Source organism: Scyliorhinus canicula, chromosome 14 (assembly GCF_902713615.1).
Source record: "Scyliorhinus canicula chromosome 14, sScyCan1.1, whole genome shotgun sequence".
Taxonomy (NCBI): domain Eukaryota; kingdom Metazoa; phylum Chordata; class Chondrichthyes; order Carcharhiniformes; family Scyliorhinidae; genus Scyliorhinus; species Scyliorhinus canicula.
The window spans coordinates 145,517,545-145,532,124 of NC_052159.1; positions in this window are offsets into that span (position 1 = coordinate 145,517,545).

The window sequence follows — 14,580 nt, forward strand, 5'->3', positions numbered from 1 at the left end:
GAGGCCTGCTCTCGTCTCGTCCAGGCTCTCAATGCTCGCGGCCATGGAGTGCAGGGACTGGGCGACCACCCTCTGGACTGTGCCACGTCTCTCTGTGACCAGCTCAAGTCAGCCAGCACCTGGGCAATGCCATCGACACCTGCAGCCATAACCCATGGCCAAGCTCATGGCTGCCTGTGACAGGGCTACCCGGTCATGTTCCTCGGCCACTGCCCGCATTTCTTGACCCATGACCTCCACCATGGACACCACCCGTTCACCGTTGGCCTGGGTGGCACGCATGGTCGGCATCACCTCCTGCCCCTTTAGGTAGTTGGACTCCTCCAACTGCACGTGCAGGTGCTGGATGGTTGCAGACACCCCCTCATGCGGTAACTGCTTCTCCAGCATCGATGGGATCTCCCTTTCAAGAAGCCCGAGACCCGTCTGGATAGCAGCCAGCCCCTGGGGTCGGGCCACCCACCAACCGTTTACCTCCTGGGGGTTCCTACCTCCACCTGATGTACCGCAGCATGGGTGTGGTGCACACCAGATAGTGTCCTAGAAGCCTCTTCATAATAATGCCCAACCGAGGTTGTGGGAGACAGCTCTGACGGGAAGTCAGTGTCGTCCCCGGATTCGTGCCCTGGGGTTTCGCGGGCTGGCGTTTGGGGGCTCACGCCTCTGTCCGGTACCACCTCATTGCTCGATTTGTCCTGGGATTGTGGCCGGGGACGGGAGGCACCAGAAGGCCTTGTCGCCAAATGATCCTGGAACACACATGACGCATGGTTGAATTATGGGTGGGGGTGGTAGAGGGGTGGTGTGGAGTTGGTGAGTGCTGCAGTGGCGTGGTGTGGAGGTAGTGGGCTGCTGGGGTGGGGACGCGTGGGTGGTGCCATGCGTGCCATAGGGACACTGGAGCTCAGTGGGGGCTTACCTAGTTTCCCAATGCTGACCTCTGCCTCGGCTACTGCCCGCTCCCCGACCGGTCCACCGACCAGGTCCAATGCCCGCTGCTCTGCATTGTTGAGGGGCTGCAGGTCTGGAGTCCCCCTCCAGTCTGCTCTCTCGCTCTCTCTGCGGTTGTGCGCCACCTTCTCCTGAGGGTGGTACAGAAATGCACAGTGTGAGGCAGTCAGAGGCAGGCAGCACAAGGGGGGGGGGGGGGGCAGCTAGTGGCCTGTGGGTGCAGGATACCCAGCCATGGAGGGCAGTATGGGTGTTGGCATATATTGCATATGTGAGAGCAGACAGCTGGCGCGTGGGATTCAGTAGCTTTCTGGGTGGAGGGGGGTGGTGTACTGTTGTGTGGGATGGTGGTTGGTGCCAGGGACACAGTGCCGGTTTCTGACCCTGGCCGCCCTGAGGGGGTCATGCAGCTTTTTACTGGCTGGCCGGTCCTGGTGGAGTCCATGGCGCTCATGGCCTCTGCCACTTGCACCCAGGCCCGGTGTATGGTAGCGGGTGGCAGCTTCCTTCCCACCCCGGGGAACATGGTGCCCCACCTCTCCTCCATGACATCCAGCAGGGTCTCGAGCTCCACATCGGTGAAACAGGGTACCACTCTTCAGTGTGCCATCATCTTGGCTGGAATGAGTGTTTGCTGGGAGTGGGTGCTTAAATGCAGCTGCAGCTTGTCAGCCTGTCGAGTGGCAATCCCAATCCCGGAAAATTGGACACTGTTGTGCATTGGAATTGCACTAATTCCACGTGGTGCCGGTGCAAGCCCATTAATGGATCCCGAATTGCTCCGGGATTGGCGCCGCTTCCGGGGTCCTCGAACACCACCAATTCAATCCCGGCGTCAGCAATTACTCGTGGTAATGGAGAATCCCAGCCGTGATCCTTGAAATTGACTGATCCTCTGTATCTTCACGCTGTCGGAATTCTCCGTCTGTCCACGCTGGCCGGTTTCTCCCTTCCCGCTGCAATGAATGAAGATTTGGCCGAGCGCCAAATTGTCCGTCCTTGCTGACAGCGGTAACGAGGCGGACTCGCAACGCAGAATTGCGCTAGTTGAATTAATTCATAATCGATGGACCCTCTTGCTAAACAAAAGTAGCTCATCGGCAACACGCAAATGTTTAAGTAGAATTTTTTTTTTAAACAAGTAGAAACAAATTGTTAATCTTTTTTAATGATGGGAGAATGGTTTACAACAAGTCCTGATCAGTGAAGATATTTAAACCTGATCAGAGAATATATTTGAAATCACAGTCATGTCTCCAGCATCAATAATTTATCAGTCTAAACGGTGGCAGTAACACAACAGGAGTTAATTCAGGAAAATTATTATTCCCATTCAGTTTATTGCAATGGAACTATGGTAATTAATTCCCCACTGAAATCCCAGGGGATTGTAGTGTGGCATATGTAATGGCATTTCGGCATTTTAGTCATTATTTCTGGGGCGTCTGCTCCAGAATAAGGACGTATGCCACAGGTTCACCGTTATTTTGGTGCAAGTTACCAGGAAACTCTGGCCTGGTATTTGCTGCTCAACACAATTATAAAATTTGCATCAAAATGAACCACTGCACTGAATGGATGTTGTGAGAAAATTGCAGTAGGAGCCGTTTATTTCACGCCTGACAAAAAGGCAGCCTCTACACTATCCACTACTTGGCAAATCGTTAATATATAACACGAACACTGAACCCTGTGCACATTATTTGAAACAACTTTCCATTCGCAAGTGCATCCATCGATTATTGGTTAGCTGAGGTCTGCATAAAAGACAGACAGAAAGCGCACTCAGTAAGCTTGCGCTTTTCAAGGAGACACATCCGGAGTGAGGCACATCCAGAGTGGGAATTGCAACTTGGTAATTTGGTGCAGTGAGGTAAAAAGGTGCTTTTTCGGAGGTGCTTTTTAACCCTGGTAAGTGACTGGTCAGTAGTTTTTCTTTTCATTGTCTAATTTATTTATTTTTATTTTGAAATTGTAGTTGTATAAGTTTACCTAAGGTTTAAGGCATGGCAGGAGATCCCAGACCCGTGTCATGCTCCTTGTGTGCGATGTGGGAGCTCAGGGACTCGTCCACTGTCCCTGGCTCTTTCACGTGCAAGAAGTGTGTTCAGTTGCAGCTCCTGTTAGACCGCTTGACGGCTCTGGAGCTGCGGATGGACTCACTTTGGATCATCCGCGACGCTGAGGAGGTCATGGATAGCATGTTTAGCGAGTTGGTCACACCGCAGGTGAAAGTTACAGAGGGAGATAGCAAATGGGTGACCAAAAGACAGAGCAAGAGTAGGAAGGCAGTGCAGGTGTCCCCTGCGGTCATCTCCCTGCAAAACAGATATACCGCTTTGGATACTGTTGGGGGAGATGGCTCACCAGGGGAAGGCAGCAGCAAGGTTCATGGCACCGTGGCTGGCTCTGCTGCACAGCAGGGCAGGAAGAACAATGGCAGGGCTATAGTGATAGGGGACTCGATCGTAAGGGGAATAGACAGGCGGTTCTGTGGACGCAATCGAGACTCCAGGATGGTATGTTGCCTCCCTGGTGCAAGGGTCAAGGATGTCTCGGAGCGGCTGCAGGACATTCTTGGGGGGGAGGGTGAACAGCCAGCTGTCGTGGTGCACATAGGCACCAACGATATAGGTAAAAAACAGGATGAGGTCCCACAAGCGGAATTCAGGGAGTTAGGAGTTAAACTAAAAAGTTGGACCTCAAAGGTAGTAATCTCAGGGTTTCTACCAGTGCCACGAGCTAGTCACAGTAGGAATGTCAGGATAGATAGGATGAATGCGTGGCTCGAGAGATGGTGCAAGAGGGAGGGATTCAAATTCCTGGGGCATTGGGACCGGTTCTGGGGGAGGTGGGACCAGTACAAATCGGATGGCCTGCACCTGGGCAGGACTGGAACCGATGTCCTAGGGGGGGTGTTTGCTAGAGCTGTTGGGGAGGGTTTAAACTAATGTGGCAGGGGGATGGGAACCGATGCAGGAAGTTGAAAGGTAGTAAAACAGGGACAGAAGCAAAAGGAAGTAAGGGGGAAAGTGCAAGGCAGAGAAGACATAGTCAAAAATCAAAAAGGGCGACAGTACAAGGTACAGTGACTGAGAGGAGCTCAGTGAACAGGCCCAGTAATACTAAAAGGAATAAAACTGGAGATGTTAAGATTCAAAACAGAGGTAAAAAAACCAACATAAGTGTACTTTACCTGAATGCTCGTAGTATTCGGAATAAAGTAAATGAGTTGATGGCACAAATCATCGTGAATGACTATGCTTTAGTGGCCATTACTGAAACATGGTTAAAGGATGGTCACGATGGTAAGAGAGGTGGCGTTGCTCTGTTATTTAAGGAAATAAGGGAGAGTATCAAATTGAAGGAAAAAGCATATAAAGTGGCAAAGATTGGTGGGAGACTAGAGGACTGGGAAATCTTTAAGGGGGAACAGAAAGCTACTAAAAAAGCTATAAAGAGTAAGATAGAGTATGAGAGTAAACTTGCTCAGAATATAAAAACAGACAGTTTTTACAAATATATAAAACAAAAAAGAGTGGCTAAGGTAAATATTGGTCCTTTAGAGGATGAGAAGGGAGTTTTAATAATGGGAGATGAGGAAATGGCTGAGGAACTGAACAGGTTTTTTGGGTCGGTCTTCACAGTGGAAGATACAAATAACATGCCAGCGACTGATAGAAATGAGGCTATGACAGGTGAGGACCTTGAGAGGATTGTTATCACTAAGGAGGTAGTGGTGGGCAAGCTAATGGGGCTAAAGGTAGACAAGTCTCCTGGCCTTGATGGAATGCATCCCAGAGTGCTAAAAGAGATGGCTAGGGAAATTGCAGATGCACTAATGGTGATTTACCAACATTTACTAGACTCTGGGGTGGTCCCGGTGGATTGGAAATTAGCAAACGTGACACCACTGTTTAAAAAAGGAGGTAGGCAGAGAGCGGGAAATTATAGGCCAGTGAGCTTAACTTCGGTAGTAGGGAAGATGCTGGAATCTATCATCAAGGAAGAAATAGCGCGGCATCTGGATAGAAATTGTCCCATTGGGCAGACGCAGCATGGGTTCATAAAGGGCAGGTCATGCCTAACTAATTTAGTGGAATTTTTTGAGGACATTATCAGTGCAGTCGATAATGGGGAGCCAATGGATGTGGTATATCTGGATTTCAGAAAGCCTTTGACAAGGTGCCACACAAAAGGTTGCTGCATAAGATAAAGATGTATGGCATTAAGGGTAAAGTAGTAGCATGGATAGAGGATTGGTTAATTAATAGAAAGCAAAGAGTGGGGATTAATGGGTGTTTCTCTGGTTGGCGATCAGTAGCTAGTGGTGTCCCTCAGGGATCCATGTTGGGCCCACAATTGTTAACAATTTACATAGATGATTTGGAGTTGGGGACCAAGGGCAATGTGTCCAAGTTTTCAGATGACACTAAGATGAGTGGTAAAGCGAAAAGTGCAGAGGATACTGGAAGTCTGCAGAGGGATTTGGATAGGTTAAGTGAATGGGCTAGGGTCTGGCATAGGGAATACAATGTTGACAAATGTGAGGTTATCCATTTTGGTAGGAATAACAGCAAACGGGATTATTATTTAAACAATAATAACGGGTCTGAGAATCGCTGGGGGACGGCGCAAATCCCTCCCCCGCCATCCTCCGAATTCTCCGGCCCCCAAAAATCAGCCCGGCGTGAGTCGCGCCGCCCACCTGCAGAATGGTGGGGACCGGCGTGACTCAATGGGCCCGGGGCCCGTATCAATCTTCCCGAACAGGCGCCAGAAGGTGGTGACTAGGGGCTTTTCACAGTAACTTCATTTGAAGCTTACTTGTGACAATAAGCGATTTTCATTTTCATTTAATTTCATTTCAATTCTCCGGCCCGTGATAGGCCGAAGTCCCGCCTGTTCTTTGCCAGTGCCGCTAGCGTAAATTAGAGTAGGTCCCTTCTGGAGGGACCTGGCGGCGCGGGCAGCCTCCGGGGTTCTTGGAGGGGGGCGCGGGGGGGGGGGGATCTGTCCCCGGGGGGTGCCCCCATGGTGGCCTGGCCCGCGATCGGGGCCCACCGATCCGCGGGCAGTCCCGTGCCGTGGGGGCACACTGTTCTTCTGCACCGGAGGTTATAGCGGTCCGCCATTGCCGGTGCGGAAACAATGCCCTCTGCGCATGCGCGGGGATAACGCCGGCACACGCTGGCGCTCCCGCACATGCGCCAACTCGCGCCGGCCGGCGGAGGCCCTTCTGCGCCGGTTGGAATGGCGCCAAGCCCCTTTCCCGCCGGCCGCCGCTGCGCAAACCACTCCGGGGCGGGCCTAGCCCCTGAAGGTGCAGAGGATTCCGCAACTTTGGAGCAGCTCGACACCGGAGTGGTTCACGCCGCTCCTCGGCGCCGGGACCCCCCACCTCGCCGGGCAGGGGAGAATCCCACCCATTAACTCGGTTTCTTTCTCTCTACGGATACTGTCTGACCTGCTGAGCATTTCCAGCATTTTCTGTTTTTATGCCTTCAAGGGCATGTTGGAGGCTGTCCAGAGAAAAAATTACCCATTTTTATTTTGACGAGCCCAGGAGATGTTCCCCCTTGGGCATACCATTAACCATTAGGCTCATTGTTAATGCAATCATAGCCTTCAGTCCTTTTCATGTTGTCTTCACCTGCCCCAATGGCCAACCTATTTGTTGCTCCACAAGAAAGCTGGGCAATCAGGTGGTGATGTGTTTGAAGTTTGCAAGATATGAAGATGAATTGATTGGTTTAGCAGATGAATTAGTTCCGCAGGTCGGGGATTCGCGGACCGGTCTTTTAATAGTGAAATTGGGAAATGCTTTGACTTGCAAAGGCTGGTAGGAGTTTAGAACTCTGTACTGAATGTGGAAGTTGCAATTTTAAGTCAAATTTAAATTTTAAATTGATAGATTTTTGTCAACCAAATATATCGAGGGGGCAAAGATTGCTCCTGTTGTCCATTGAAGGTATAAATACGCAATTATATTGAAGGTTAAGATGTTATCAACTGTTTGGTAATATAATTTTTTAATTTATTTATGGTTTTTCCGTGTTGCTGGCTAGGCCATCATTTGTTGCCCATCCCAATATTGTTTTTTAAAAATAAATTTAGAGTACCCAATTCATTTTTTCCAATTAAGGGGCAATTTAGCGCGGCCAATCCACCTAACCTGCACATCTTTGGGTTGTGGGGGCGAATCCCATGCAAACACGGGGAGAATGTGCAAACTCCACACGGACAGTGACCCAGGGCCGGGATCGAACCCGGGACTACGGCGCCGTGAGGCAGAGTGCTAATCACTGCGCCACCATGCTGCCCTTTCAATATTGTTTAACGTGGAAGAATGATGGTAATTAGCTCAGGATTGACTTCCTGCTCATGGCTTCATGGATCCCTCCGGAACTATGAAACACTTCTTGTTTGAAATACATGAAAGCGTCATTCCTGTGCAGCGGATCTTCATCCCGAAACCTCCCTCCGGAACATCATTTGAAGCATGTTTTAAGTGGTGGGGTCTACTGCTGAATCATTGGGTCCGGGTGTTGCCATGGAAACGTAATGCCTTCTGCATGGAAGTGTGCAGTCGCAGCCATCACTCAGGCTATTGAAACCTCCTTCTGATGTTGTAAAAGGATGCACCTACTTAGCCAGAGATGAGGTGCCAGGCTTTGAATCTTTTGACGGCATCTTGGAGCATTTTCACGGTGTTGATTTTCTGTTTTAACTGCGGCAGTTGCAGTGAGCTCTGTGGTAGAATCGTCCCGGCGGAGGTGATTAACGCATTCAGCACTGCTTGCTGAGGGATCCGTATAATAGTCCAGTGAATACATTAGTCGACAGAATGACAAAATATTTGTGGATACCTGCATCATCTAGTCGTGACTGAATGGCACAACTCAAAGAGTTGGCGGGTTTTCCCATAAATAATGCCAATAACTTGAACAGATTTTCCTGGTACTTTTATGCCTATCTGTCATTGCGCTAAAAACAGAAGTTAATTATCATAATTATCCCCATTCCATTAAAATCAATAGCATTGGTGATTCTCTAGGATTAGCACCAGTTGCCATTTACTCAAAATTGATGATGCTAACGGCCTCCAAATTCCGTTCCTCAAAATATATTTCCATTTATAAAAACCATTTATAATCTGCAGCAGAACCAGAAGGACTTGGGCCAATATTAAACTGAAACCTAAGCAGGGGAAGCCAGGAAATCAACTGAGCCAGTCAGAATCAGCAAGTTAATTTTTAAAAAAATCTAGAGTACCCAATTTGTTTTCCAATTAAGGGGCAATTTAGCGTGGCCAATTCACCCACCCTGCACAGCTTTTTGTGTTGAGACCCAAGCAAACACGCGGAGAATGAGCAAGCTCCATACGGGCAGTGACTCAGGTCTGGGATTGAGCCCGGGTCCGCGGTGCCGCGAGGCACCAGTGCTAACCATTGCGCCACTGTGCCACCCCTGTCGGCAAGTTCAGCTCAATTGAACCAATTCATTTGGGTTTCACTTTTCCAAGCTCCGCAGCTGGCCTGATGGACATCAGCACGACGCCACCTCAGCTGTGTTCAAGAGGGAAAGTTCCCATGTGGAAATTAGAGATGCCGAGGATGAAAGTTGTGCATACAGCCAGCGCAACCCCTAGGTTAACAGGAAATACTACTGCGTGCAATCAGGAGGAGGAGGATCATACTTATCCCCCAGCAATGCAATCAGGAGGAGGAGGATCATACTTATCTCCCAGCAATAATAGGGAGAAACCAACTGCTCTCGCCAAAATGATTAAAGGTAGCTGAGGAGATGAGCGGCATGTTGTGTCAGATTGTGGACACAATGCAGTGGCTCAAAACTGTAAACAGATTAAAAGAAAGGGCACATTTGCTGATTTAACTGCACCCTATGGTTTATGTCCCTACCCCTTTCCACTCTGACTTGCAAAGTGCAGTCTATCACATCACTGGTCAGACTCATTGATCTTCCAGCTGCACCCAACCTTCACTCTTTATGCTCTCCCTATTTATCCATCCACTGTTGCCACTCACTCCCATTGTGGTGATATGCATAACTGTAGACACACAAGGAGTTAATGTAAATGCACGTAGACTAGCTAGACACGAGAGGGAGCACCAGAGACATGACACACAGACATTCAACCAATAGGTCAGTAAGATAGGACACGACCAATGGGCATTCGCGATACACACAGAGGTGACACTACCACAGGGGGGCATTACACCAACCCATATATAAAGGACACAGCACACATGATCTTCCTCTTTCCAGTGGAGACACTCAGTGAGTACAGACACAGGGTTAATTCAACATCACGCCCACCTCATGGATTGTAGCAGACTGGTTCATCAGTCTGAGTAGCTATAGAAGGATTAACAGTAGAGGTGAATCCGAGTAGGAGAATTGTAAATAGTTTAATAAACGTGTTGAAGTTATCTCCACGTCTGAACCTTCCTTTGTCAGAGTGAACATCAAGGAAGCAGCTTATGCTACGCCAAGAGCATAACAAGACACCCATCTTCTGCAATGCCGTGCGTCATGCCTTACAGACCCCCCTCACTGAATGCACTGAATTCGTTGGGCAAATCTTCACTCACTCACTCACAGGTCTGTCTTTACACTTCCTGTGGGAGAAAGGAGGACAAAATGCAAAAGGCGAGGGACAGGGCTGGAGATAGGCACCACAAATAGTATAGCTCTCACAGACAAGGACGCCCTAGCGATAAATGGAGCATCTACATCCCATCTCAGCTGGAGATGGAGAAGCAGCAAGCTCGCAGGTAGCCAGTGACAGAATTACAAATAGGCCTGACACAAATACGCTACCTTCATTTCATCAATGACTGAATTATGCAAAGGGTGAGCAGGAACCTAAGCAGCTTGTTTCTATGTCGGCTGTAGTCACATTGCTGGATATACCATGTAGAAGCAGTGTCAAGCAGAAGTTGAAGAAGTTGCACGCCTCTGCCAAAATGTTGTCAAGTTTCATACTCTGTTCAATAATGCCACATAAAATTAATGATTTCCATCACTTCCTCATCTTGCCCAAAGCACAGCTCACGTTTAGTTCCTCGAGTCAGTTCCACCATTTAATCCCTACCACTGCAGGGATTCTATGATTCTATAAATTACTGATCTGTGACCTAAAGCTTCATACACCCACCCTTGCCCAGTGTTTCCTATAGTAACTTTGGTTAAAAGAAATGTATGAACCTCAGGTTAAACAATTCCTCCAGTATCGAGTGTCATTAGCAGAAGAGAGCTCCAAACTTTTATCACCTTTTGATTGCGGAAAAATGTAAGACTTCACTCTATTTTTTAGGTTAAGTCTCCTTGTCCTAGATTCCCCAACAAGTGGAATTTGTTTTTCTCTATCTCTCACCAGTTCCCCTTTAATATCTTGAGAACTTCAACTAAATCACCCTCCAATCTTTTAAATTCCAGGAAATATTAACCTAGTTTGTTTGAACTCCCCTCGTATTTTAACAGAATCCAGGTATAATTCTGGTAAAGTTACACTGAACTTCCACCAAAGCCAATATATCCCTCCTAAAGTGTGGTGCCCAGAACTGCTCCCATACTCCAGGTGTGGTTCAACCAGGGTTTTGTGTAGCTGCAGCATGACTTCTATTCCAGTCCTATAGATATAAAGGTCAGCATTTCACAAGCCTTTTAGAATGTCTGGTGCCGGAGAGTGGCTAGCAGCGGCACCGCGTGGAACCCCCACAGATCGTGCGGAGAACAGCCAGAGAATCGCTGGGTCCTGGGCCGCCCATGCGCAGGCTGGCAAGCTGCAGCCGCGCACGCCTATGGTCGTGCCGGGAAACATGGCGCCGACCGTGCTGGACCACGTACCCGCCTACCCCGACCCCACAGCCCCACAGAAACCACCACCCCCCTCCCGACCAGCGGCACTGATCCCGGCCGAGTGGGGCGGTGCTGGACACTGTCCGCAGCAGTCACCACAGTTCCCCGACTGCTGGGACCACACATGGCCTGCGCCATCGGGAACTCTGCCCATCAGAGGCCGAGCATCGCGGGTGGGCCGGCTGATGACCCGCCAATGGTGTTGCGACTGCGGGCATGCCGCCCGCATCCTGATGAGGGAGATTTGGAAGGTGCGGAGCATCGATCGCCAACCAGCGTCAAACCGGCACCTGCACCGATTCCGCCATTGGAAGCCATTCTCCACCCAATCACCGATTTCCGCGTCAGGCCACGGAAAATCCCGCCTTATCTCTTTTCACCTCTTCTGTCTAACTTTACATTATTTAGAATCTGTGTGAGCTCCAAGATTGATGACCTCACAGGTGCCTAATGTATATGCCACAGTTTTTCCCATTCACTAAATCTATTATTATCGCTTCATAATGCTCAGCTTCTATCCACGTGACTTAAAAAAACGCCTGACCTTGTGTCATTGGCATATTTCTGTAAGCATGGCTTATTATCACAAGAGATAAGTTGTTAATAAATGCAGTGAATAATTGAGGATGTGCTGACATCACCACAGTACACAGTCGCTGACGATGATTCTCCACTTGTGATATGTCCTCAAACACTCCGATTCCGATCTTCCAATTTGAAATCCATCAGGGTGGAAATGAAACTGTGTCCATGCAAACACTTCCTGCCAGACATTTGCCAGAGGGAACTGAGACAGCAGCGACAAGAAATGAGGTTTTATTCAGACGTGACGGTGTCACGTTTAAATACACCCCCCTCTCCAAACTGCTGCTCACACCCACCTCCATTTCCCTGATCGGATTGCTGAGCTTTAGAAATACGGGCTGCTGAAGTAAAATTTAGAACCAGGTTAAAAACAATTTAATAATAACCTCATTAATGTCTCCTGAGGATATTAATTGTGTCAATAAGCACCAATTAGGAAATCCTCAATTTTGGCAAATAGCTTTCTCACTTATATCCAAATGAGCTTCTGTTAAATCAGGAAGTGAATGTGTTGGAGCTGGGTCTAGCTCCTGCTTTAACACCTATCATATTTATCCTCACCAGCTCCCAGATCACCTGTTCTAGCCACTTGTGGCTAAAAACAAAACTCAGTAGGTTCAAAAGAGATTGATAATCCAGGATCCCTGGTGCCGTGACTGAAGGCTCAATTGCACAGTCGCACAGTGGATAGCACTGTGGCTTCACAGCTCCAGGGTCCCAGGTTCGATTCCCCGCTGGATCACTGTCTGTGCGGAGTCTGCACGCTCTCCCCGAGTCTGCTCCGGTTTCCTCCCACAGTCCAAAGACATGCAGGTTAAGTGGATTGGCCATGCTAAATTGCCCTTCGTGTCCAAAAAGGTGAGGAGGGGTTATTGTGTTACGAGGCTAGGGTGGAAGTGAGGGCTTAAGTGGGTCGGTGCAGACTCGATGGGCTGAATATCCTCCTTCTGCACTGTAAATTCTATATGTGTTCTCCTAATTTGGCCTCACAGTATGGATTGGAATAGCAGGCAGTGCCCAGCCCATACCCAATGTGACATGCGCACACACAAACATACTCTTCCTGACACCTTAGCAGTACACATAGGTTACACCGCTGTACCGGTCTGTGGCATATTCTAATCCAAAATACATTGAAGTATGGAGTAAGTTAAACCTGACAAAATGAACATGCTAGTAAACTTCACAGTGTACATCACAAACCTTGCTAATGCAGAAATGTCAGCGGCAGTCTATTTGAATGCTGTTTAATATAATCACAGCACAAAAAGGATTAACAGGAGTCATGTGATACCAAACAGTTCCTTAATTCATAGAGGCAGTTGCTGCAAACTATTTATTTAATATGTCTTTTAGAGATATAACCTTTAGGCTGGGGGGGGGGGGGGGGGGTTTAAACAGTTCAATGTAAGGCCAATGGACACACTTGGTTGAGAAGCTATTGGACAGGCCTGTTCTTAGTTAATACAGTCAGAAATGAGAAGGCTTAAACAATATCTGACCCATCATTGAGCTTTTGGTAGAGGAAGGGATTTGGATTATTCATGGAGTTCCCAGATCAATGAAGCTAACAGTACCTTTGTAAACAAGGTTTTTTTTTCTTGGTGGAACCAGGGAGTATGGAGAGAGGGCATTTAACTCCATTCGAAATACAAATTACTCATGTGTGCCCCAGAATCAAAAGGTTTGTTTCCGAAGATGAAAGTTAATTAATTTAAAATATCTATCAGATATCCCAATGACCCTTTGTCGCATTCACGGTGAGTGATTCAGGGTGGAGCCTTGGTTGGAATTTTGGGAAGTTGTCTGTGCGATTTTTCCAGAGGATCTTTGGGGTCAGAGCTGGAAGCAACCAAGTTAGTGTGGGTCAGGCCTGAAGGCAGAGGAAATAAGAATTGATCAAAAGCTGTCGAGCAGGACAGAATAGCTAATTTTCTGTTTCCGCCTCCGCGCAGGAATTCCGACGAAAGCTTCAGCTCATGGGGAAAAGGCCCAGATCTTACAAAGCAGTTGTGGAAAAGTTCCGAGTTGGTCCCAAGAAAGTGGATAACCTTCAAGAGAAAAGATACCAAAAAACGTTCTGGGAGATGTCATAGTGGAAAAAGGCATGTTTAGTTGAGAATTTTAGTCTAACGTGTTTGTGATTGTATTATAGAATCACAGAATTTACAATGCAGAAGGAGGCCATTCGGCCCATCGAGTCTGCACCGGCCCTCGGAAAGAGCACCCCACTTAAGCCCTGATAGAGTGTTTCTTTACTCGTGTTTGCTTTACTTGATTATTACATAGTAAAATTCATTTGTTTTAAACCATGGAATTTTGTAGCTTCTTCTTTCAGTAAAAACCTGAGGGTTTTTGATTTTGAGGCTATGTCCGGAGCGTGTGTCTAGTCTTATGATCAAAACGCCGTCGCCGCGCCTGCCCTGATGCTCCACCCGGTGGGGGGCTAGTAGCCATACCATGCCTGGCTTTGCATGCAGATATGGACAGAGAATTGCCAGGTCCATGGCTGCGCATGCGCACGGCGGCGACCTGCAGCGGTTGCTTCATGCAATATGACGCCGGATGTGCGTGGACCTGACCTACCAGATAGTGCCCCCCTGTAATCCTTTTCGTCACGCCCAGACCACCCCCCCCCCCCATCAGTCCTCCCAGCCCCTGCCGAAGAACCCCCCACCCCGGCCAGCGGTATGGCTCCCCCCCCCCCCCCCCCCCCCCCCGCCTCCGGCGGTGCTGGACACAGTCAGCAGCCACCATGCGAGGTAGACGAGACCTCAGAGTACACACGCACCACGCTGTTGGAAAGTGTTGGGAGCATTGGGGGAGGGCCTTCAGGTGACGTCCTGAGGCTGTCCCAACGGCGTGCGACGCACTCACTGATGACGCATTTTGGAGGGGCGGGGCAACCGAAAAACGGCACCGCCCCCGATTTTGCCGTTAAAACGGATTCTCCGGCCAATCGTTGAATGAGGTTTTGGCGTCGGCAATCGGAGAATCCAGCCTTGGATGTTTGAATTTTTCGTTAAATGTTAATGATCTCTGTGGAGATTGTAACACTGCCTCCTACAACAGATGGTTGGGGAGGAGGCATCCGTGAGGTCCGAGTCCGATAACGAAGCTTGGTCGGGCTTTGAACTCATGGTGGAGAGTAAGCAAGAG